General features: G+C 37.2%; 1 protein-coding gene and 1 long non-coding RNA gene across 18 annotated transcripts in view; one reads left to right on the forward strand and one right to left on the reverse strand.

Moving 5' to 3' along the window:
• Positions 1 to 21,888, forward strand: part of LOC105877870 (uncharacterized) — a 72,544-nt gene extending 50,656 nt beyond the window's left edge. Inside the window, exon 5 of the long non-coding RNA XR_012919236.1 lies at positions 21,804 to 21,888. This is a non-coding gene — a long non-coding RNA (uncharacterized LOC105877870). The remainder of the gene's footprint in view (positions 1 to 21,803) is intronic.
• The window catches only part of AFDN (afadin, adherens junction formation factor), a 148,705-nt gene that overhangs the window by 117,009 nt on the left and 6,392 nt on the right, over positions 1 to 25,304 (reverse strand). The gene's annotated exons all lie outside the window — the stretch shown is intronic.

Genomic DNA, 25,304 nt, shown 5'->3' on the forward strand with positions numbered 1-25,304 from the left:
AAACAGTTGGACCTGAATCCATTCAAGCCTTTAAATCTAGAGAAACAAATAAAACCACCACCACCCTGGAAAAGACAAAGGTAAGTCCAGAATGGAGATGTCCTACAGGAAAATTAACCCAGTGCTCCCAAAATCCATGGCATGAAATAAATGCTCTAGATTAAAAGAGACATAGAGAACTAAATACAATGTGTGGACCTTGTTTGGATCCTGATTCAAATAAATGAACTGCAAAAGCATATTCTTGAGAGACCCTGAGAAATCTGATATAGACCAGATAATAGATAATAACAAGGAATTAGGGTTAATTTTTGATGGGATTATTGTATTATGATTAATTTTTTTGAGATACACATTGAAGTAGAGGAGAAATGATATGCTGGTTTTGAGGGTTTACTTTAAAATAGTTCAGGTAAAAACAACCACAAAATAATGAATTAAGAATGACAAAATTTTGAAAATTCTAAAGTCTGGGGGATGAGTTTCTGTTTGAAAATTTTCATATTAAAAATGTTTAAAATAAAAATAATTTATTATAATTACAAACTGTTGTTGAATACAAAATAAATAAATCTATTTTCACAAAATGATGTTCTATAAAATCTCAAGAAATTTGATTCCACAGATGAATAATGAATTATTCATTTAATATCAGCAGCCAAACGTTTTTTGCTTACACTTGAGCAAGCAGCAAGTATGTGATGGAAAAAGTGAAGTGAAGCAGAGCCTTGGAAATGGCCAGACAATAAAATCTCAGTTAATTTCATTTTTACTTAATACCCATGAGGCTCTGGGCAAGACACCTGAGTTCTCTCAAGTCTCCTGTCTATAAAGTGCAGGGGCTGCTATCTCACAAGGGTTTGCGGTTACTAAGTGATTTACAGTATATAAAGGCACCTGCCACAAATAAGTTACTCAATAAATGTCACTTCCTGTCTGCAAATCCTTCAGTGCTTATTACACTTGCATAAGAACAAGTCTGAATGGCATATATAAATGCCTATACATAAATTTTATATTTATTTATACATACACACACATATAACCTAGCAAAACTAAATTCAAAAGCAGAAAATAATGGAGTATATATTAAACGTCTGTGAAAAATGAAAAACATTAAGCTCAGTAGAAAAAACAAAATGACACTATATATGTTTGTAATTCTATTGTTAAAATACAATTTTCCAAGAGTTGGAATCATTTCCAATGATTTAACTGGTTCTACCTAAATCAACACATATAAAACTATGAACTATCTTCTTGTTCAAAGAAAACAAACACGTTCCTAAACTCGGCCTCAATATTATAATATCCAAAAGAAAACTCAAGAAGTGAAAATCAGAAAACTTGTTTTTATAACCTGCATTTTGAATCTGAACTAAGATTCTTAAGTTTGTGAAATATTAATAAGAAGTTTCTAAATTTGAATGACAAGGATAATGTATTCTACAAATTATATACACAAACTAATGATAGGAGACTATCATTTACCTGCATTTAGAGTAACTTTCACATTAAAGTAAAACAAACAGTCAAACTATGGCAACTGATTCAAAGAAGCTTCCTATAAAGTGCTTCTTCCATCGTGCCTTTCTAGCATACCAAAAATTGCATTCGCAGCACTCAACCTATTTCATTTGAGAGAAAATCTTCAAGCAACTTAACTAAACTAAAAATATCTTTAAAGTACTGCGCTAGCAAACACCTAAAAGCACACTTTACAACGCAGGCAGTTTCCTCAGCCCTCCCTATCCCAAGGCCTTTCACGTCTCACACGAGACAGATAAATGAAAGGGGGTAGTAACAGAGCTGGAAAGAACAAATGAGAAATAAAATAATTTGAGGGCAGAGCGTGTAACTTGAATATTACTGCCCTACAGCTGCGATTTTACAGACAGAATACGTCGATATGGTTAAAGTATTTGGCATTCTCTCCCTGAGTATCGTAGCAATCCTGAACTGCATACTTTGTGCCAGCCAGTACCTGCTGCCGACCCTTCCGGTTTCACTCTCTGCATCACCCAATGACTACAGAAGACTGGAATGTCACTGAGTACCAGGCATGAGAAAAACAAAAAGGCAAGCTGTGTAAATCAGCACAGGGACTCCTGAAAGGAGGTCAAGTTGTGTAGGAGGATTTTTAACAGTAGTAATTTACAAAGGGAACAGAACCTCTATGGAGGGGCAAAGCCAGACTGATGAAAATAGCTCACTATTCAACTGAGGAGTTTTCTTAACATAACTTACAAAAGAGAATTACTGTGAAAAGAACCAATCAATGAAGGAGATTCTCGTTTAATGTTATGGAAACACTCTGTTCACCTTAATGATATTCTCAACCCCCCCCATTCTTAAGAGTCTTATATATGGTTAAATTAATATTCCAGGTAACACATATACACACAAACTTTTTAAAATTACTTTCTTGAATAAATTCTTTAGATAATTAACGGAATTTACAATGGCAGAGATACAGAATATGATAAGAGCAGGTGCAGTGGCTCACGTCTGTAGGTGGGAGGATCACTTAAGCTCTTGAGTTCGAGACTAGCCTGACCATCCTGAGCAAGAGCGAGACCCCATCTCTACTAAAAATAGAAAAATTAGCCAGGTGTGGTGGCACATGCCTGTAGTCCCAGCTACTTCGGGAGACTGAGACAGGAGGATGACTTGGGACAAGGAGTTTGAGGCTGCAGAGAGCTATGATGACACCACTTAACTCCATCCGGGGTGACACACCAAAACTCTGTCTCAACAAGAACAACAAAAGAAGAATATGATAAGGGTTACATTCCATGAAACAACCACCACCTCAAAATCACTGATTCTATTTTTATACATAAAGCTATATTATTCATAAAACCTCATTTAAGGATGCTTTTGAAGAAGATATTACCAATTCTACATAATTGCCCACAAAAGAAGAAACAGCAACAAACAAGAACGCAGAGTCAACCTAAAACACACACAATACTAAACCTAAACATGGTGCTGGAAATTTTCCCTCCCTGACAAACAACATCAAATGATTTAAGGATAAGCACTAAATCTGAATTTCTGTTCTGAAATGAACAAGAAAGAACAAAAAATGTTCTGCTAGAACAAATAAAACAAAGAAAAAACAAATAATGATGATAACAAAATACAAACAACAAGAGGACATCTGTTAAACACCTACCTTGTGCCAAACAAGTTGTGCTGAGTTGAGTATTTTTTTAAAAAAAGCTGAGCCTGGCAGCCACCAGCAACTCACCTACTTTGCACCAGGCCAGGTCCAACTTGGCTCCTGCATTAATTACTTTTTATGCATTATCTACTCCAGTTTTCACAACACTATAAGGTAGGTACTGCTACTGTTCCTGTCTTACAGATGAAGGAACTAGGCCTTAGAAAGATCAAGTAATTTGACCATGATCATAAAGCTAATACCAGTGGGCCAGAATTCATACTCAGGCAATTTTGAAACAAGTGGCAGCACTTTCTACCACTGCACTGCACTGCCTCTTACCTTGCTGTGTAAAGGTGTAGCACCCCCATGTCCCCACAGCAATATGGCGGACTGGACAGTCAGCACTTTCTACTACTGCACTGCACTGCCTCTTACCTTGCTGTGTAAACATGAGGGTGCAGCACCCCCAGGTCCCCACAGCAATATGGCGGACTGGACAGTCAGCACTTTCTACCACTGCACTGCACTGCCTCTTACCTTGCTGTGTAGCACCCCCATGTCCCCACAGCAATATGGCGGACTGGACAGTGAGCACTTTCTACCAATGCACTGCACTGCCTCTTACCTTGCTGTGTAAACATGAGGGTGCAGCACCCCCAGGTCCCCACAGCAATATGGCGGACTGGACAGTCAGCACTTTCTACCACTGCACTGCACTGCCTCTTACCTTGCTGTGTAAACATGAGGGTGCAGCACCCCCAGGTCCCCACAGCAATATGGCGGACTGGACAGTGAGCACTTTCTACCAATGCACTGCACTGCCTCTTACCTTGCTGTGTAAACATGAGGGTGCAGCACCCCCAGGTCCCCACAGCAATATGGCGGACTGGACAGTCAATAACTATTCTACTGTATGATGGATAATACAAAATAAACATTCTGTTCAAAACATAGCTGAGTTTGTGAAAAAGAGAAATCCAAGTAAAGAGAAGTAATGGCTAAACATAAGCAAACATGCTCACTCACTGAAATGAGGGTAACATAAATTAAATAAGTATTGTTTTAAATACTTCAGCTTATTCAAAAATCTTAAAATACTGACAACGCTGGAAACTGAAGTTTGGAATATAAATTGTCATAACCATTTAAAAAATAAGTTTGGCAGTACTCAGTAAATCAGAATCTAGAAATTCTACTTCTAGATATCCATCCTAAAAATTTTTCATTACTACAGAAGGAAACATGGACAAGGGTGTTCAATAAACCCACATCTGTAACAGTGGAAAAGTATGAACAACCTAATCATCTCTGGATAGGAATAAAGAGAGAACATAATTTATTTGGACAACAGAATAGTATAAAACAGCTAAAACAAATGAACTATACCTACTACCATGAACTTTTAGGTTAGTAGTTTTCTTGAGGGAGGCAGAAAGGGGGAAGGAAAATCCTTTGGCTATTTCTGTAACTATTAATTCCTTAAAACTTTCTGGGCCTTATTCAACCAAAGAAAGCATAGATAACAGTTATATATCTTTTGTTGATTTCAGAATCAAATGAAATAGCAGACTGGTTATAATGCCTAAATCAGTACTAAGCATGTATTATGTTGTCAAAGAAATGTGACTGTGATAATTAGGAATAAACTCAAAGTAAGAAGTCATTCGGAAAACTTGCCGCTCAGGGAGGATCTCTTGTTCCCCCAACGTGATGCTCCCACAGTAAAAGCACTCCCCAAGGATTTAGGCTGTAATAGAACCACGCGTGTACTAGGAACTAACCAGTTATTTAGGACAAAGTTTCTCCATATTTTTCCAGTAATAATTCTCAAGGAATGGAAAGAAATGAGGGGGAGAATTGGCTGTAAGGGAGGAAAAAACCAAAAACCAACATGAGGTCAGAACTCTGAAGCTGAGGCACAAATGAGTTCAAAGATACAGTTCATTTCACAGTAATGCCCTGGAATCACATTAAAAAATTTAAACATCAACTTATAATAATAATCTATAATAAACGTTGAGGAAGGAATGAAAACTGTAATTTAGTAGCCACAGAATACTCAGAACGGACAGTAAACCCAGGGCCCGGAACACTTTTATTTCCAGTTAAATCATGGTTATCATCTTCACTCCCTATGTCTCGGCAATGGGAAAAGAATAATGAACAAAATAATCTCTGCTCTCACAGAACTTACAGTATAGCAGGAGGAGACACCCAGGGATGACAGAAGGTGATACACAAAAGTCCTAGGGATGGAAGTGGGAGTGAAGGTACAATTTCAAAAACATTAGTCAAGAAAGACTTCTGGGATACTTGAACAAAACCTAATTGTAGAGAAAGAGCATTCTAAGCCCAGGAACGCATGCAAAGACACCAAGCAGAAGCCTAGTGGGCATGTCTGAGAAACAGGAAGAAAACAATTGTGGCTGCAGCAGAATGAGAAAGGGGGCAAAGCATTAGACTTACTGGGGGAAGGTCTTCATACTGAGCCACGGTAGGCCTAAGCTACACTTTGTAGGTCAAGGCACACTCTGAGTGATGTAAAATCCACTTGATAGTTTGAGCAGAAAAATTACATTATTTACCTTAAAGTTCAGAAGTGTATCTCTGTGTGGTAAACAGACTGTAAGGGGGCGACGGTAGGCAATGGAAATAAATAAAATTTTTAAAAATTAAAATAAATTAAGACTAAGTAAGAGGTTGCTGGAATAGTCCAGGTGAGAGATGAAGATAGCTTAGACAAGGAGGTCAGTAGCGAGAAGTGAAGATATTGAGAAATAGTTTAAATATTAAAACATTTTGAAGGCAGAACTGACAGAATTTGCTGACAGATTAGACATGAGGCCTGAGAAAGAAAGGAACCAAGAACGGGGCGCCAGGTGGTGGGCACGAGCACCTGGCAAACTGAAAAGCTGTGTACTAGGACGGAGACGACTGAGCGAGAGCAGATGAGAGTGGGCCAGGGGTATCAGTGTGGTTTTGGACAGGTTCACTCTGAGATGCTGACAGAGATGTCCAGGGAGTGACTGGCCCTGTGGGGCTGAAGTTCTGGACAAAGAGCACGCTTAGAGAGACACACCAGGGACACGTCAGCACTTAGCACCAGGAGAATGAAAGCTGCCACGACGGGGCAGGTGGAGAAGAGAGAGGGTACAGGGATGAAGCCTGAGGGCAGGGCAGCAGGCCAGTCCTGGAGACCGAGAGGAGAGAGAATTCCACAGAAGACCTGACCAACTGCGGCTGTATCAAGGGTCAGAGGATCAAGAAACACTGACGAGAGCAGTCTGGGTGAAGTCAAGAGTTGGCCCCATAGGGTAAAAAAGCAAATGAAAAAAGTTCTAAAGTTTAAGTTCCATCTTTAAAATTAAGCAATTTAAACTAATAGCAGAATACAGACACACTTCACTATTTTCTTCTTGAATAGGTGGCAGGTCCACATCAATCAAATAACCAAACTGACAAAACAATAATATAATTACTGACTGTCTTAACAATACAAAATCAGTTGGCGGAAAATATTAAACAATATTTGATTTGTACTAACTCAGAATTTCAATTATGACTTTTGTAATAAGTAACTCTCCTGAAAATGCTATTTAGTAGACATCCTGTACTCTACTCCTCCCCCAAATCACACTGAGGATTCTATAAGATACACCAGAAAACAAAACACTTTTTAAAAAAATGCTAACCATCTTTTTCAACCTATTATTTTCTTTACTGTCATGTTTGTGGAAATAAACTGGAAAAAAAAAAGCCTACCTATGTATGTAGTGAGATTATTATCAATAAATATATATAATCTCACTATAAAACATAAAAAGTGAATCTGAAGTAAGTTTTAAGGAACCAGATAACCTTAACCAGTCACAGTTATCAATAAGGCTAATTTCTACAAAGCTCACAGGTTATCTGAGAGCTTTTAAAAGTTCATGCTCTGGTTTTGGGGGAGGATTTTGTTTATATCAGTCCACTTATTGCAAAATAAGAAAAATATGTCCCTATGGTTCATTTTGAGAATCTTTTCAACACAAAAATAAACATAATCACTGAAGTAAAATTAATATTTTTATAGTCATATTAAAAATTAGGAACTTAAAACATCCAAACTAGTCAACATTTAGAGATCTCAGAAACAAACGTATATCCAATGCTGTTTCTAATTCCATATAGTGCAGTGGTAGAGAGTTTAATAGATTTTTTGAGCCTGATTTAAGAAAAACAGACTGCTCAAGCTCTGATAAATATGGTACTAAGCGTAAAAGGAAGTAAAACAAATGAGGTACAAGCTCTCAGTTGTAACTCAATCTAAGATATTTAGGATTTTAAAAAATAACTGCTCCCTCAGTCTTTTTAGTTACATTTCAAGTACCCTAAAAAAAATAATAATAAAAAATAAAAAATATTCACTAATGGCAAAGATACCACAAAATTAGAGGACCAAAATGACTATGAAAAAATTATTTGTAAACAGAGTAAAACATGTTTTATAAAAGCATTTTCATAAATGTACAAGAATAAAACAAACATCTTGAAAGAAAAACAGGCACTTCATATAGAAAGGAAATACAGATGGCAAGAAACATTTATGAAAATATAATTGATCTCAACAATGAACAAGAAACTGTAAATTTTGAAAAAATAATACCTTACTTTTTACCTGTCAGATTGAAAAGTTTAAATCAGAATATCCAGTGTTAGGTAAAGGGTCATAGCCACAACTGGAACAGCCTTTTTAAATAACAACTTAGTAGTCTATCAAAATTTTTAACAAGTATGGCCTTCTGACTCAAATTCCACTTCTAACAAGCTATTTTATAGAAATATACAAGTACAGAAAGGTATGTGTGCAAAAATGGTCATAGCAACATCACTGAACCAGTATATTCTGGAAATAAAGTGTTCATTAATAGTTAAGAAAACAACTAATACATGGAATATGTTGCAGCTATTAAAGAGAGAATTATATTTGCACATGCCTACTTTTTTGCTTATACTTGGAAGAATATCTTATGCATGTTGCAGAAAAGTATATATCCTATGATCCCATTTTTGTAAAATGAAATTCAAATGCACACCACAGACATTCATTTATGAGTATACAGAATAAAACGGGAAAGAGAAATTGTAAAAATTCTTAACAGTGGTTACACCTGGATAGCAAGAAGAGGGAGGCAAAAAGGACACCTTCAAATTTATTCTACAGATTCCATTCAAAAAACATGAACTAAATTTTAATCCACATAAATATTAGTAAATATAGATTCTCTGTATCAGCTGGTATAAACCCTATCTTCAGCTTCCCTGTGAATAAAACAGCTCAGTTACTACCCACCTGAAAAAGTTTACCTTGTATTTCAATAGCCACTATCCCAAGGTTTTTCTCCTTTAGTCAGATACTGAAATGTGAACGTGAAAGGCTCTACGTACGTGAGATTACTGTACCAGGTAAAAAGCGGCAGCATGCTTCCTGCCTTCTTTAATGCAGAACAAATCTGCATTTCTCGCTGTATACTACCAAATAATTAATTTCTATAATGGGTTATATATATTTAATAAATGTTTGCTGTAACTTACCCCAATTTCTAAAGAAATTTACACAAGCCCATCAATGACCAGTTTTGAAGTTTTAAATAAAAGAATTCAAATTTACTGTGCTGAGTCTGTGTATGACAGGTATGTCCTTACTGATCAACATTCATTAACTTCTTAATGTATGCATTCTTCAGTTATCGACCGTGTATACCTCATCCTCCTCTGGAAGACTCAGAATCATATAAACGAGTAATACACAGCCTGGTCCCTGCCCTCAAAGAGTTAAAGTTTACTGCAATACTCCATAAGTGCATGACGATTTATCTGGGTACTAATGCCCCAATCTTCAATCTCGCAAATGAAATGGCTCTCTTATACTCGTACGTAATTCAGTGAATAAAATTGTGATACCTTTGATTTTATGTAGCACTCCCCACAGAAACTCTGTCTTCCCAAACTGTAGGGAGAAGAGGTCACAAATTGCTAAAAGAACATTTTAGCAGTCTGAAGTCCTGCGAGCGAGTCTTGAGAAAATTAATGTGACTTTTGAGTACAGAATGGACTGGAAGCAGAGACTGGCCAGGTTTATGAGGAGGCCTCTATCTTCGTACAGGCTCATCTGAGAGACAACACTGCAGTTCTAAAAGAAATCTCAACTCTAAGTCAGCTCCCGAGTGCATCCCCAGGATTCAGCTCATTTTCCTTTCCTCTCTATGCTACATTACCTATTGTATTTTCTAAATTCCTCTCCTCCGACACTGGCCACAAAAATCAAGCACAGTTTTAGTTTAGTTGCGTTTTTTAAGCCTTTATTTATAGGCAGTGGCAGGTGACTGGAAGTTCACATGTGAAACTTCATGAGAGCTGCAGAAGAAAACCACCACAGCTGGAGACTGAAGACCAGCAAAAGCCAGCACTTCCTGAGGAAAAGCCTCAATCGACTGCCAGCCTAAAACTGAAAATCAATACTGGACTTTGGTGTAGGCAAACCAGCACCCAGATTACTTGGTATAGAAAATACGTAGTCCAGATTCCGTGACAGCAGCAAGAAGACATCACAAGCACGCAAACTCCAGGAGGAGGTCCTGGTCAAGGGAGAGAGGAAAGAAGGTAGCACAGGAGCAGCAGGTACCAGGGATCAAGCCCTCCAACAACTCCCTCTTGCAGAGTATCCTGTGACCCAAGAACAAAATTTTAAAATATCTAAGTAAACATGCACAGTCTGAAGTCATTAAGTACAGCTATAGTCAGTATCAATTTGCCTCCCGGACCTCAGGATGGTGGCCCCATGATTAATTACAGGCCTTCTTTATTGAAAGAGGGAGTGGAGGACCAAGAGTCCGGCATTATAGCACCAACAGCAAAGAGAGCAGCAAAATGGAGCCACTGAGGGAGAAAAGAAAAAAACAGCACTCTGGAAAAGACTAGTACCATAACAAACACAAAGAAGGGGTAAATAAAGCCTTTTGTGGTCCTGAAATGGGCAACTGGTTTTGGCAATCAGGAAATCAAGGCTATGGAGAAAAGCAGTTTTAGTAGTGTGGTCTGACCGGAAGCAAGAAAGGCAAGAGTTAAATGAGTCAGCAGCCCATGGAAAAAGGGATAATTCGTTCTAAAGGTTGGAGTAGAAATGTTTGTTGAATATATGATGAAAAAAAATACTGCAGTTACAAAATGTTATCAAAGATATTTCTTAAAATTAAAAAACAAAACAAAACCCAATGCCTCTTAACAGAAAAGTCCAAAGATGGAAGGCAGGAAGAAAGGAGAGATGGGAAAAGAAAGCGAGAGAGGATGGATGAACCCTGGCCCAAAGTCCCAGAGGAAGGGGGTCTCAAAAGAAGAAAGGCCCTGGTGAGAACTCAGAGCTCTCGAAGTAATCAAACAGATGTTTCCAGCAGTAGAAAAAAGAAAACTGTCAACTCAAAGTGACACACTGTAACTGATGTATTACAGACATCACAGATGATCAAGGAGTGGGGATCTCCAGGGTGCCAGGAAGGGGGGCACTGAAGAAGACAGTGAAGAAACTTAGAGAATTGAAATTATAATTAAATTAAAAGCAATTTAACAAACTTTAAGGCAAGGTCATGGAGTAGAAAGTTCAGTAGGTGACATTTTCTCTCCAAACCTTCCTCTTATTCTGACATCATCAGTCACTACTTATTGTCTGCACTGATGTTCTACGGCCAGTTGTTCTTCTCAGCACACCGGCTGTTTTGGATTCTCAAGCTTTATGGCCTAGGTTCTTCTCTCTTCAAACTCTTTCCCTGTAGTCTCATCCATGCCTTGGCCACATGTTGCTACCACAATCACCCAGACCCCCTGCTGCCATTCCTCTTAACTGCCTATGTAGGAAACCTCTGGGAAATCCACGGCACCTCAAATTTGGTATATCTCAAAGAGAATATTTTGTATTTCCTCACCCAAATATATTCTACACTTGTATATTTTATTCTGGTTAACAGTGTAACCACCTACCTAGGTAGCCAAGTAAAAAACTAGAATTTCCTGAGACTACTCTCCTTTCTCTCAAGGAATCTCTTCATCATTCTCCAAGTCCCAATTTACCTTCTGAACTTTCATTTTCTCCTTCCATGTGAATTGTGTTACCTTAATTCAGGTCTTTACCTCCTAGAGCCCACTGCAGCATGGACAAAGACTCTGGGAGGTCTTGGTGAACTGCACCCCTTTTCATGTTCTTTCATCTGGAATGTTCTTAACTTGGCTTACAGGGCCCATGAGAACCAGCCCTGGTCTACACCTCTGGTTTCATAGCTGGCAATGGGCTCCTCAGCCCCTCACAACCTAGTGTGCACACACCTGCTTGCATGCACAGACACACGCGCAGTACTTTCAGTCACTGCATGATGCTGCAAAAACAAATGGCCCCGGATCTTGGCAACTGACGACAACAAAGTTGCATTTCTTTCTCACCATAACTAAGATCTGTGCACATCTGTGTGTAACTGGAACTCTGTTCCAGCCTTCATTCTGGGGCTATGGTTGAAGAATGAGCCCCAGCCTGGGACATGCTAATTCACAGAAGCAGGAAACGGGCAATGACAAAACCATGAAATGGGATGTCCAGTGCCTACTCAGACAGAGGAGCTGTCACTGGCCAGAGAAAGTCATGTGGTCAAGCCTGATGTCAAAAGGGCAAGGCTGTGTGATCCTCTTAAAGGAAGGAGCGTGAATAACTAGGAACAATACAATCTATAGTCACAAAATGTGCCTGCATATCTGCACATGTGCACACACAAATTCAACCAATTTGACTATTTTTAAATAAGTTCTCAAGCCTTACCCCTTTGCCCAGCTATTTCCTACAAATTCCTTAGGATTCAGAATAAACACCATTTCCTAAAATGCACTTAGTTAAATTTCACCAACTTGCCAAGTATAGATATGCTGCCCAACCATTACCTACCAGGCCTCCCTTCTTCACGGCACTCAACACAGCCTATTTGTTACATGTGCCTTATACTCTACCAACTGCAATCCTGTTTCAGTGCCTCTCTTGTACACAGCGCTAGCACAGTGAGCACATACAATACGTACTAAATACATATTTGCTGCAGGAATGCCCTCCTCCTTATTCTCATAGAATAGTCCTTCTCATCTAAAGACTCCAGTCTGTTTTAAACATGTCCCTGACACTTACTGCCTAAACAGAGCACTTACCATATTATTGCCTTTTTCCCCAGTTTGTCTTCCACACTGAAAAGGAAGCTATTTGAGAAAAGGACCATGTGTCTATTAAGTGCCGCACGCTCTCTTAGTACAGAGACCCACACACACAGGGGACCACTCAGTGAGTGAGTGTGGAAATGGAGACCGAGAGGCACATGTCCTGAGTGGGAGGGTCGGAGTCAACCCCAAGCCCCCTGAATGCAGTCAGTGCCAGTCAGCATTCCTGTTCTGAAGGTGCAAAAGGTCGTCCTTCACGGTAGTCTGTGTTTCACTTCCTTCCTTGAGATCACAGATATTCCATTCCTTAATCTCTGTAAGCCCAGTCCCTGACAAAGCCTAACACGTAACCAGCTCTCAATAAATACTGTATTAGTCTAAGATAACTCCCCACAATCCATAAAAAAATGTTTAAATGTCCATAGTTATAAAAATGTTGTTAAATAAACAGGACAATTTCTCATACTACTCAGCCCATGATACAGGCCATGACTATCTCCAAAATGTTTGCTGCTCATGAGCATCTGTTTATAAAAGCAAACAATAATTACAATGACACTTAATGTAAAATCTGCAGTGATTCTCAAAAATCAAGCTGGTGATGCCAATCGCATTCATTTTCAATTGCAAACTGAACATTAAATGTCTAAAATGTCATTACATGAATGGAATGTTAACATTTCTGAAGCACTAGAACCTGTTGTTCAGAAGCTGTGCAAATTACAAGTAGCACTTGGTTGTTTAGATGCCACCTGGTTTTAAAAGAAAACAAAACTTTGAAGTTAAATTATATTTTGTGCAAGGGTATGGGCCACAAAAATTACATACATCTAAGCATCCTATTAACACTAGTAGAGTGAGTACATTTAGTGTGTTCTCATCACAAAACTAAGTACACTGACATATGAGGTTCTTAAAAACCAAATATTCATCGAAAGTTCCTGATTCATAAGCGTATACTTAACTTTCTACCTAGAAGTTTCCTCCAGGACTAATCACCAAGCTTTACCGTTTCTTACAAGAAACAACAAACACTCACCACCAGGAAAGTGAGTCTGTAGATTTAAGAAGGTCCCTCAGGCTGACCCTAAACCTGCCACTATGTCTGAAATTCCCCCTTCTCATTTGGGAATGGTGAATATTTGGTCAATAGATGTTAAGGAACTATTGGTAAGTAATAATCAAGGAATTATCTCTAGAAGATTCTACTGAATTCAAATGTTACCTGGGGAAAAACTATTAGTTAATATGTAAATAAAACCCTATGAAATTAAGTGAGGCCCAGCATTAAGGAGAATCAGCTCTCCAAAAGTCATAAAATGAATAGTTTGTTTGTTGTTTAACTTTACGCACAGGTCAGGAAACGGCTGGGGCAACATCCAGAGCAAAGCCAGGAAGTACAGCATTGACAGGATGCACAGTGAGAGGGGAAGGGACTAAAGGACACAGTACAGGCAGACTGCAAAACTAGGGTCTGAATCTTGGGTAGGTCTTGCCTTCCTTTGTTTCCTAAAGGCATATTAAAGCCATCAGAAGTCCATCAATCACCTCTTTTAAAACTAGCTAAAAAAAAAAAAAAAAAAAAAAGTCCATCAAGATTTCCTCATACTCTTCACTCATAGTCAAATTTCTGGTTGCTACCACAGCCTGCATTTAGTTAGAAAATAAAATATGGCATAAACCACACTGGCTACAAAACACAGAATCTACTATCTCAAAGATAAAATTATAACTAGGTTTTAAAGGGTCAATATAAAAACTGGTAGGGGCCAGGAACAATGGCTCACACCTGTAATTCTAGCACTTTGGGAGGCTGAGACAGAAGGATGGCTTGAGGCCAGGAGTTTGAGACTAGCCTGAAGAATAGCAAGACTCAGTCCCTACAAAAAAATTTAAAAATTAGCTGAGCATGGTGGCAGGCACCTGTAGTCCCAGCTACTCAGGAGGATGAGGCAGAAGGATTGCCTGAGCCCAGGAGTTTGAGGTTGCAGTGACCTATGATCATGCCATTGCACTCTATCTAGGGGACAGAGAAAGACCCTGTACTAAAAAAAAAAAAAAAAAAAAATCAATACACTCATGTACATATGCATGAAATATACACATATGTGCATATAAGTAAATGATCTACATAAAACAGAAAAGATATTTTATTACATCATGCTTGTGGTTCTTCCTGAAAAGTTGTAAATTTTCTACTTATGAATTATTTTCCTATACAACTTCCAAATACTGTTTTAATTGCAGTAATGTTAAATTTTTGGATTTTATAAACACAGTGGTTAAAGGAAAGGTTCTAGAGTGAGACTATATGGGTTCAAAACCCTTACACCAGTGCTTACTAGCTGCATACTCTTGAACAATTTATTTAATCTCCCTGTGCCTTGGATTCTTCATCCAAAAATGGGAAAAGAAAAAGTACCCACCTCAAAGGATTTCTACGAGAACCAAAAATATATGCCAGGCATTTACCCTAATGTCAGGTGTATTGTATGCATTCACTAAAGGTCAAGTATTACATTTACAATCAGAATAACCCAGCTAGCTTTTAAAAACTGATTCCTAAAAAAAGCAACTTCTGAGCCCCACCAAGGCTTTGCAAAGCTTTTCAGGCTCCCACAACCTAGCCACAAACCGCCTTGCTCCTCCCCACACCTCAAGAAACCCCTTGGGAGCTACAGGGTCCCTCCTAAATCTTGGGGCACTCAAGTAGTCCACCGGGGGGACTACAGTCTACCATGGACACAAAAGAACATCTCAGCAGCTGGCTCTATCACAGAGCCATCAACCAATGACAGGGAGAACAACGATATGGCCCATCATAGCGTCTTCCAACTCAAGCAAACAGGGTGTGGCTGATTCATACAAGTACCAACAGCCCACACCGAGAGTAAGCTGGGGACCTTACTCACTATACACTGTTGGGAAGAGGTGAAGACAGCAGATCAGAAGTAACCCAAAAGGTAAACCAAAACTGCTAAAACACCCCATAGGCAACTCAGGACCAGCACTCCTCTCCTGGCATGCTCAGGGATCAAAATTCAGGGAACCAGCGACAGGCCCATTAAGTCAGGCCTAGCACCCCTAGGTCTCGATCAAAAGGCCAGATGAGAAGGAATCAGCAAAAGAACTCTGGAAACAGGAAAACTCAGAACAAAAGGACACCATCCTCCCCAAAAACAATAACTCCTTACCAATAGATACCAACAAAAATGAAAAGACTGAAATGACAGATGAAAAATTCTGAATATATATTGTAAAGAAGCGTAAATGAAATACAAGACAACATAAAAACCCAACACATGCACACACACACACACACACACACACACACAGAAAACAATGCAAGAAATGAATGAAAAATTTACCAAGGAAATTGAATCAATAAAAAAAAAAAATCAAACAACTTCTGGAAATGAAAAATTAATTCAAGGAAATATAAAACACAACAGAAGCCCTTAATAGGCTGTATCAGGCAGAAGAAATAACCCCAGAGCTTGAAGACAATTCCTTTGAGTTAAACAAGTCAGTCAAACAGAAAGATCTGAGAAACAAGAGGAACAAACAGGTTATGCAAAGAGGCCTAACATAAGAATCATAGGCATCCCTGAGGGCAAAGAAGAAAATAACAAGAGTTGGAAAACCTATTTGAGGGAGTAATTAAGGAAAATTTCTCTGCCCTTGCTAGAAATCTAGATATTCATATACAAGAAGCTCAAAGACCCCTGGGAGATTTATCACAAAGAGGCAATTACCATAATACATACTCATCAGACTGGCCAAAGTAAACACATTAAGGGGCACTCCTAAGGGCCATAAGGTAAAAGCAGCAGGTAACTTGCAAAGGAAAATCCATCAAACTAACTACAGACTTTTCAACTGAGACCTTATAAAACAGAAGCAATAAGGGCCCCATTCTCAGTTGTCTCAAACAGAATAATAGCCAGCCTAGAATTCTGTATCCTCCAACACTAAGGTTGTTAAGTGAGAGAAAAATATAGACCTTCTCAGACAAACATACACTAGAGGAATCTGTCAAGACTAGACCTGCCCTGCAGGAAGTACTAAGAACTGCATTACACATGGACCAGCACAATAGACACCCACTAATGTAAAATCCTCCAAAAGCTAAAGGTCAGAGCCTGGATACCACAATGGCTCAAGAGATAAAACAAAGCAATAAAGTCCTATTCAACAGGATAAACAGAAATCCACTCCACTTATCAATTATTTCAATAAATGTGAATGGCTTGAACTCCCCACCCAAGAGACATAGGCTGGCCAAATGGATAAAAAAAATACAAGCCAAGTATCTGCTGTCTTCAGGAAACACATCTAACCCACAAGGGCTCAGACTCAAAGTGAAGGGATGGAAAACAATATTCCACACAAATGGAAACCAAAAAAAAGCTGGTGTAGACATTCTCGTATCAGAGAACATAAACTTCAAATCAGCAAAAGTAAAGAAAGACAAAGATGGTCATTACATGATGGTGAAAGAAACAATTCAATAAGAAGAAATAACAATCCTGAATATTTATAGCACCTTACACAGGTGTGCCCAGATTCATAAAGCAAACCCTTCTTGATCTAAACAAAATGATAAACAGCAGCATCCTATAGCCAGGGACTTCAATACCCCACTGACAGAACTGACAGAACCTCCAAGCAAAAAATAAGCAAAGAAACAATGGACTTAAACAGAACTCTAGAGCAAATGGGCCTAAGAAATACTTACAAAACATTCCACCCAAAACCACTGAATATGTGAATTTCTCAACAGCTCATGGAACATTCTCTAAGACTGATCATATCCTAGGCCACAAAACATATCTCAACAAATTTTTAAAAAACAAACTATACCATGTATCTTCTCAGACCACAGTTGAATAAAATTAGAAATCAATTCCAACAGAAACACTCAACTTTACACAAAGTCATAGAAATTAAACAATCTACTGCTGAATGGTTATTGAGTCAAGGAGGAAATTAAAACAGAAATCAAAAGATTCTTCAAACTACATGACAAGGGGAACACAAGTTATCATAATCTGTGGAATTCAGGAAAAGCAGTCATAAGAGCAAAATTCATAGTCATAAATGCCTGCATCAAAAAGAAAGATCACAAATCAGCAACCTAATGAATCATTTCAAGAAATTGGAAAAGGAAGAGAAAACCAATCCCAAACCCATCAGAAGAAAAGAAATCACTAAGGTCAGAGCAGAACTCACTGAAATCAGAAACAAAAGAATTAGACAGAAAATTAATGAAACAAAAACTTGGTTCTTTGAAAAGGTGAACAAAATCGATGAGCTCTCACTAGATTAACCAAAAACAGAAAAGAAAGGACCCTCAATCAGAAATGAAAAGTAGATATTACAATTCTTAACATGGAAATACAAAATATCATCTCTGAATACCATAAAAATCTCTATGCACATAAACTTCAAAATGTTTCATAAATGAATGAATTCTTGGAAACACACAAACTCCCTAAGCTCAATCAGGAAGAAACAGAACTCCTGAACAGACCAATATCAAGTAATAAAATTGAAGCAGCAATAAGAAAATCTCCCAACAAAAAAAGTCCTAGACAACATGGTTTCACTCCCAAATTTTACCAGACCCACAAAGAACTGACATATATACTGCAGAAATTAAGTCATAACATAGAGAAGGAAGGAATCCTCCCCAACTCATTCTATAAAGCCAGTATCACCTTGATACCAAAGCCAGCAAAGGACCTAACAAAAAAAGGAAACTACAGACTAATATCCCTTATGAATACAGATGCAGAAATTCTCAATAAAATCCTAGCAAAGCGAATTCAGCAGCACATCAAAAAAAAAATAATCCACCATAATCAGTGGGCTTCATCCTAGAGATGCTAGGATGGTTCAACATAAGCAAATCTATAAATTTGATTTAACACATAAATAGAAGTAAAAACAAAGACCATATGATCCCCTCAATATATGCAGAAAAAGCTTTAACAAAATTCAGCACCCTTTTATGATAAGAACTCTTAACAAAATAGGTATAGATGGAATAAACCTCAATATTATAAAACTCATATATGACAAACCCACAGCCAACATCTTACTGAACTGAGAAAAACTGGAAAGCATTCCTGCTTAGAACTGGAACCAGACAAGTTTGCCCACTGTCACCACTTCTGTTCAACATAGTGCTAGAAGTTCTAGCCAGAGGTATGAGGCAAAAGGAGAAAATCAAGGGTATCCAAATGGGGAAAGAAGAAGTCAAACTATCGCTCTTTACTAACAATATGATCTTATATTTAGAAAAACCCCAAAGATCTTGCCAGGAGACTCCTGAAATTTATAAATAAATTCAGCAAAGTCCCAGGTTACAACATAAATGTACACAAATCAGTAGCATTCCTATACATCAACAACAGTCAAGGTGAGAATCAAATCAAAGACTCAATACTTTCACAATAGCAACAAATAAAATAAAATATATAAGAATATATTTAACCAAGGAGGAGAAAAACCTCTACAGGAAGAACTATGAAACACTGAGGAAGGAAACTGCAGAAGATATAAACAAATGGAAAAATATCATGCTCATGGAATGGCAGAATCAACATTGTTAAAATCTCCATACTACCCAAAGTAATTTGCCCATTCAATGCAATCCCCATTACAATTCCAACATCATTTTTTGCAGATCTAGAAAAAGTTATTCTATGCTAGAACCAGAAGAGACTCCAAACAACCCAAGCAACATTAAGCAAAAAGAACAAATTAGAGGCATCACTTTACCAGATCAAGCTGTATACACACCAAAACAGCATGGTACTGGCACACGAATAGAGACCTAGACCAATGGAACAGAACTGAGAACCCAGATATAAAACCATCCTCATATGACCATCTGACTTTTGACAAAGAGGACAAAAACAAACACTGTGGAAAAGAATCCCCATTCAATAAATGGTGCTGGAAAAACTGGATAGCCATACATGTCATGTAGAAGACTGCAACAGGATCCACACCTCTCATCACACACAAAAATTAATTCATGATGGGTAACAGACTTAAAAACCTAAGGCACGAAACACTAAGAATTCTAGAAGAGGTAGGAAAAACTCTTATATATACCAACCTAGGCAAAGAATTTCTGAAGAAGACCCCAAAGGCAATCACAGCAACGACAGATAGATAGATAGATAGATAGATAGATAGATAGATAGATAGATAGATAGATAGATAGATAGATAGGACCTGATAAATTAAAAGGCTTCTGCATAGCCAAGGAAATAATCATTAGAGCAAATACACAACCTAAAAAATGAGAGAATATATTTGCATGCTATACATCCGATAAAGGGGTAATAATCACAATCTACAAAGAGCTCAAACAAATCAGCATGATAATATCAAACAATGCCATTAAAAAGTGAGCAAAAGACATGAACAGAAACTTTTCAAAAGAAGATAGACTAATGGCCAATAAACATACAATAAAATGTGCAACATCTCCAATCATCAGGGAAATGCAAATAAAAACCACAATGAGATATCATCTAACTCCAGTGAGAGTGGCTTTTACTCAAACAGTCTCATAACAACAGATGTTGGCATGGGTACAGAAACAAACACTTATACACTGCTGGTGGGACTGCAAACTAGTTCCACCTCTGTGGAAAGTAGTATGGAGATAGCTCAAAGAACTACAAGTAGACCTGCCATTTGATCCAGCAATCCTACTACTGGGTATTTACCCAAAGGAAAAAAAGACTTTTTATAAAAAAGAGACTTGCACTCGAATGTTTATAGCAGCACAGTTCACAACTGCAAAATGTGGAAACAACCCAAGTGCCCATCAATACACGACTGAATTAATAAAATGTGGTATATGTACATCATGGAGTATTAGCCATTTAAAAAAATGGTGAATACCTTTTGTAACAACCTGGATAGAACTGGATACCATTCTACTGAATGAAATATGGCAAGAATGGACAAAGACCACATGTACTATTAAATTGGAACTAAATGATCAACACTCATGTATACATATGATAGTACAATTCAACAGAAGTCAAACAGGTGGAAGGGGGGAAGGAGGGGATAGGTAAATTCACACCTAACGGCTACAACTCAACACTGTGTGGGTAACAGACACACTTATAATTTTGACTCAAACATTACAAAAGTAATTCATGTAACCAAAATGTTTGTAGCCCTGGGTAATTCTGAGATTAAAAACAAAACAAAACAAAAAACACAACCCTATGGCCCAAACTAAGTTGAGAAATTAAACATGATTGGCCAATTCCAAAAAAATAATAAATAATAAAAAAAAAAACACCCTATATTCCTGACAGACACCTAACTGGTTAAGAAACATGATTCAATACTAAAAATGCAAACAATTAATATCCAGATACAACTAAACATACAAGATCGAATTTAAAGAAAAAAAGCCTGGAAGGCAATGAAGAATTTCTTCAGATGGCAGAATACAGGGTAATTTTTTACCTTTATTTCTGCTTGTCAATATTTTTCAGTTGTTCTAAATTAAGCATATAACTCTTATAACAGAAAAAAAAATGTTTTCAAATGAATAATCTTACTACAGTGAAGCCAATGTATTCCCCTTCATGTCTAACCACATTTTCAAGAATATACTTTAAAAATTAGCCATAAAATAACATCACAGTTTTAAATGCTTTTCTTAATTTACTAATTTTAGTTTCACTGTCTTTGATATTCCCAAAAATAACAATTTCATGAATAATAAAATAATTTTTAAAAACTGAAATCAGCAAGTTTGGCATAAAAACCACATTAACTCTACCATGAACTCAATGAGGCCACCATCGCCAAACTTTAATTAAAAACACATTTTTAAACATTCGAGGTCCTAAACATAAATTCAGTAAAAACACTGTCCATGGTACTCCTGGCAGACTCCTCCTCTTGAATAAGCAGAAGTTTAGCTGATCTACTAAGGAATCATTACAGATTCACATATTCATCAATTAAAATGTTTTATTTGTTTTATATTATTCCAATAAAACAGTATGTTTACTGACAAGCATGTTTCACCAAATGGTTAAAAGTAGTGTTCCATCAAAATAGCTTTGTAATGCTATCTATAATAATAAATAAATTGATCACCCAAAAATTCAAAATGAATTTACACTCACCCATTATAACAACACAATATATTTGGCTCAAAACAAGGAGCTACTGAGTAGAAATAAATTACTCTTAAGTGCTGCTAATCTTAAATACAAATTCAGTACTCTAACATTTTGTTTTTACCACACATTTTTAAATACATTCATTTATTAAGTATTAAAATTGCATATGTGCATGATGGGTTTTAGAATATAAACACTATCTGCCTGTGTTTGTATGTTTATCTGTCTCTCAGGAAAAGAGCTAAGGGAAAATACAACTAAACAAACACATTAGGAAGAAAAGAAATCCTTACACAGCCAGTGGTTGGCATAACTCAAGAGTTTATACTTGGGACTGAAAGGGCAGACAAGTGCCAGAAGACCTAAGACATTAAACAAGAGAATAACTCCACGTTACAGACACTGCCGTTCTCTGAAATGCAAGAGGATCCATGGGTAGAACTAGAAAAAGAGCCCTGAGCAGGAGTGGCTTAGGTCACATTGTGAGTAAACCGGAGCAATAAAACTTGATGGTCATCACTTTTGCTGTGTTGTGGCCATGTTTTTTTGAATAACAAAAACATAAATGTTTGCATCTTATCAATGATAACAAAATATTAAAATAAGGCATTTATATAGAAAAATACATAATGCATAAAATATAAATATATGTTGAAATGTACCCTTCCATAATGATGAGCTCTAAGTTCACATTTTAAGTATTACATCTGTTTATGTGATAGGCTTTAATATCTACCTTAGAATATTATATATTTTTTTAAAAAAATCAGCCAAAACCAAAATTTTTAAAACTTCCACCACTAAATATTCTAGGGCAGCAGCTCATACACTGTAGTGTACAAATCCCTGGGGTTCCCCAAGACCCTTTAAGGTCATTCGCAAGGTCGAAACCATTTTCATAATACTTGGACAGTATTATTAGCCTTTCTCATCTGTCACTATTTTCATGAGTGGTGAAAAGTGATGATGAGTAAAGCTTACTGCACGTTAGCACAAATCAAGCCAGTACTGTCAAAATGCACTGTGTACAAGATGTGTTTTTCACTGCTATTCAAATTTTTTTTTCAAAAAGCCAATTTCACTTAAGAATGCCTTCAATGAAACAAAAAATAATAGATTGATTTTCTTGAACCTTGACTCCTGGGTACATGTTGGTGCAATTATGTGCCCAAACAGGAAGTACACATAAAGCCCTTCTACTTCTGCAGCATATCAAAGTTTGGTCGATGTCTTAAGAAAAGGTATTTGTGCAACTGTTCAATTGAATTAGTCACTTTTCTCATGGTATACCATTTTTACTTGAAAGATGAACTAACAAACTTTGGTTTTTCAGGCTTGGATAGTTGGTAGACGTTTTCTCAAGAATGAATAAAACAAGCTTGTCCCTTCCAAGTCCTGCCTATGACAGTGTCACCAATAATAAAATTTGAGCTTTAAAATGAAAATTAAATTATCTGAAAACTTGTATCCACCACTGTGAGCCTGAGAGTACTTAAGATTTTGATGACGTCAGTGGCAATACCAACAAATGTTAACATCTTGTAATTATTTAAGGAAATGTGTCAACATGTGGTAGACCTGCATCCCTCAGCAAAACAATATTCACCAAATAATCAATGACTGATAGAACAAAATGATGCATGGGTAAAAGATCCATTCAAAGTGCAAGGCAGACAAATACATTTTAATGTAACTGAATATGAAAAGTATTTAAAAGAATTTTCCAAAGAAAAATTAGTAGTAGAAATGAAAAAGTATTTAAGCTCAAACTAGAACTTTGGTAAAACTGATTATTTTCATTACCAATGTCTGTTAAAAATAATCACTCCAAGTTTTTGCCAAAAAAAACTAATTATGTAAAAAGTTTCATGCAATGTAACCTAAGAATTCATTTAAAAGCTCATGTAGGCCAGGCACGGTGGCTCATGCCTGTAATCCTAGCTCTCTGGGAGGCCGAGGCGGGCGGATTGCTCGAGGTCAGGAGTTCAAAACCAGCCTGAGCAAGAGCGAGACCCCGTCTCTACTATAAATAGAAAGAAATTAATTGGCCAACTAATATATAGAGAAAAAATTAGCCGGGCATGGTGGCATATGCCTGTAGTCCCAGCTACTTGGGAGGCTGAGGCAGCAGGATCGCTTGAGCCTAGGAGTTTGAGGTTGCTGTGAGCTAGGCTGACGCCACGGCATTCACTCTAGCCTGGGCAACAAAGTGAGACTCTGTCTCAAAAAACAAAAACAAAAACAAAAAAAACCACAAAAAGCTCATGTAAAATCATAGTATATTATAAAGAAGAAATGTTCTTTATAACTCATGTAAAATCATGGTATACTGTTCAAACATTTAGGAGTCTGGAGCACTCAGAAATTTATTCAGATAATATCAATATCCATCTAAAAACAATATTTGAAAGATATCTTCCCAATATATGAATTTTATACTAAGCATGTTTGTAAAAGGTTATGAAATTTAAAAATATAATTGTTTTTAAATATGGGATGGTGTCCCAACAGTGGTCATATTGGTATTCCCAATTTATTTTCTCTGCTAAACATATGGAAGCAAAGTCAAAACAAGAGGGGTAAAAACTGGCAATTTCAGGTCTCAGTACCAAAAGCTGATAACAGTGACACAAAATGATATTATAAGATAGACTTTTTATTGGTTCTCCTGTAAAAATCAGGAAATAGAAATATAATAAATAGGTTACCATGGAAAGTACCACTGTTAGCAAATAAGGGTAAAAGGAAGCTATATACTTAGACGGCACAAAAGGTTTAAGTTTGCAAAGAATAGAATTTACTTGGTTTTCCTTAACAGAACATACAGGCAATCAAGCAACAGAGAACTATGAGCTAGGATTCTGAATACAACAGCCAACTGGACCACTCTTAACCAATAAAACACCTTCAAACAGCAGCAACAAACGAGCATTTTTTTCATGGATCATAATTTGGGGGGTCAACCTCTGTTCTATTTTGAAATAAAAGAAACTTTCAGGTGGAATTTTAGGAGGGAGGCATGACTTCCTGATTTGGAAACACCCAACACACGGCAGATGGTAACAGAGATAGGCTCAACAGTGACAGGTCCTCTTTCAGTCTGCTTCCACTCTACCAAAAAGGAAGACAGCTTTAAAAACACAAACAAAATGTCTTAATATTCTGTGAAAATGGTCTTGCCCTGTCTGCCAAAGTCAATTGGGCACTAGTAAACTTCAGAAGCTTCAAACTGAAGGAACTGAAAACAGTGTAAGCACCTCCCACCTGTTTGTACCAAGAGTTAATGGAGACAGTTCCAGTTTATGCTCACTGTCCTGGTATAATTACTAATAGTGCCACTTTCATTCACAAAGTGTTCCATATGGTCACCCTAACTATAATGTTGGGATAATATTTACAAGGTAAAGCATGTTGTATATATTCAGCCTAAAAACAACAATGTAGACAAGTGAAACAAAAATTCACATTTCTTTTCTGTAAGCCACACAATTTTCTTTAACATTAAATTTCTTGGTAAGTAAAAGTACAGAAATTTTGGCTATTTTCCAGCCACAGTAAACCATTCCATTTTCAGTTCCTCTAGATAACTTCATTCATGACATATATTTGTAAACTTGCAAGTATAAAACTTTAAATTATCCTTAATTTTTAGAAACAACTTCTATTGGGAAATTACTCTCCTGCTTTATATATGAACCACTTCTCTAGCTTATTTTCACTTTATTAAGTCCACT

Source organism: Microcebus murinus, chromosome 5, assembly GCF_040939455.1.
Source record: "Microcebus murinus isolate Inina chromosome 5, M.murinus_Inina_mat1.0, whole genome shotgun sequence".
NCBI lineage: Eukaryota > Metazoa > Chordata > Mammalia > Primates > Cheirogaleidae > Microcebus > Microcebus murinus.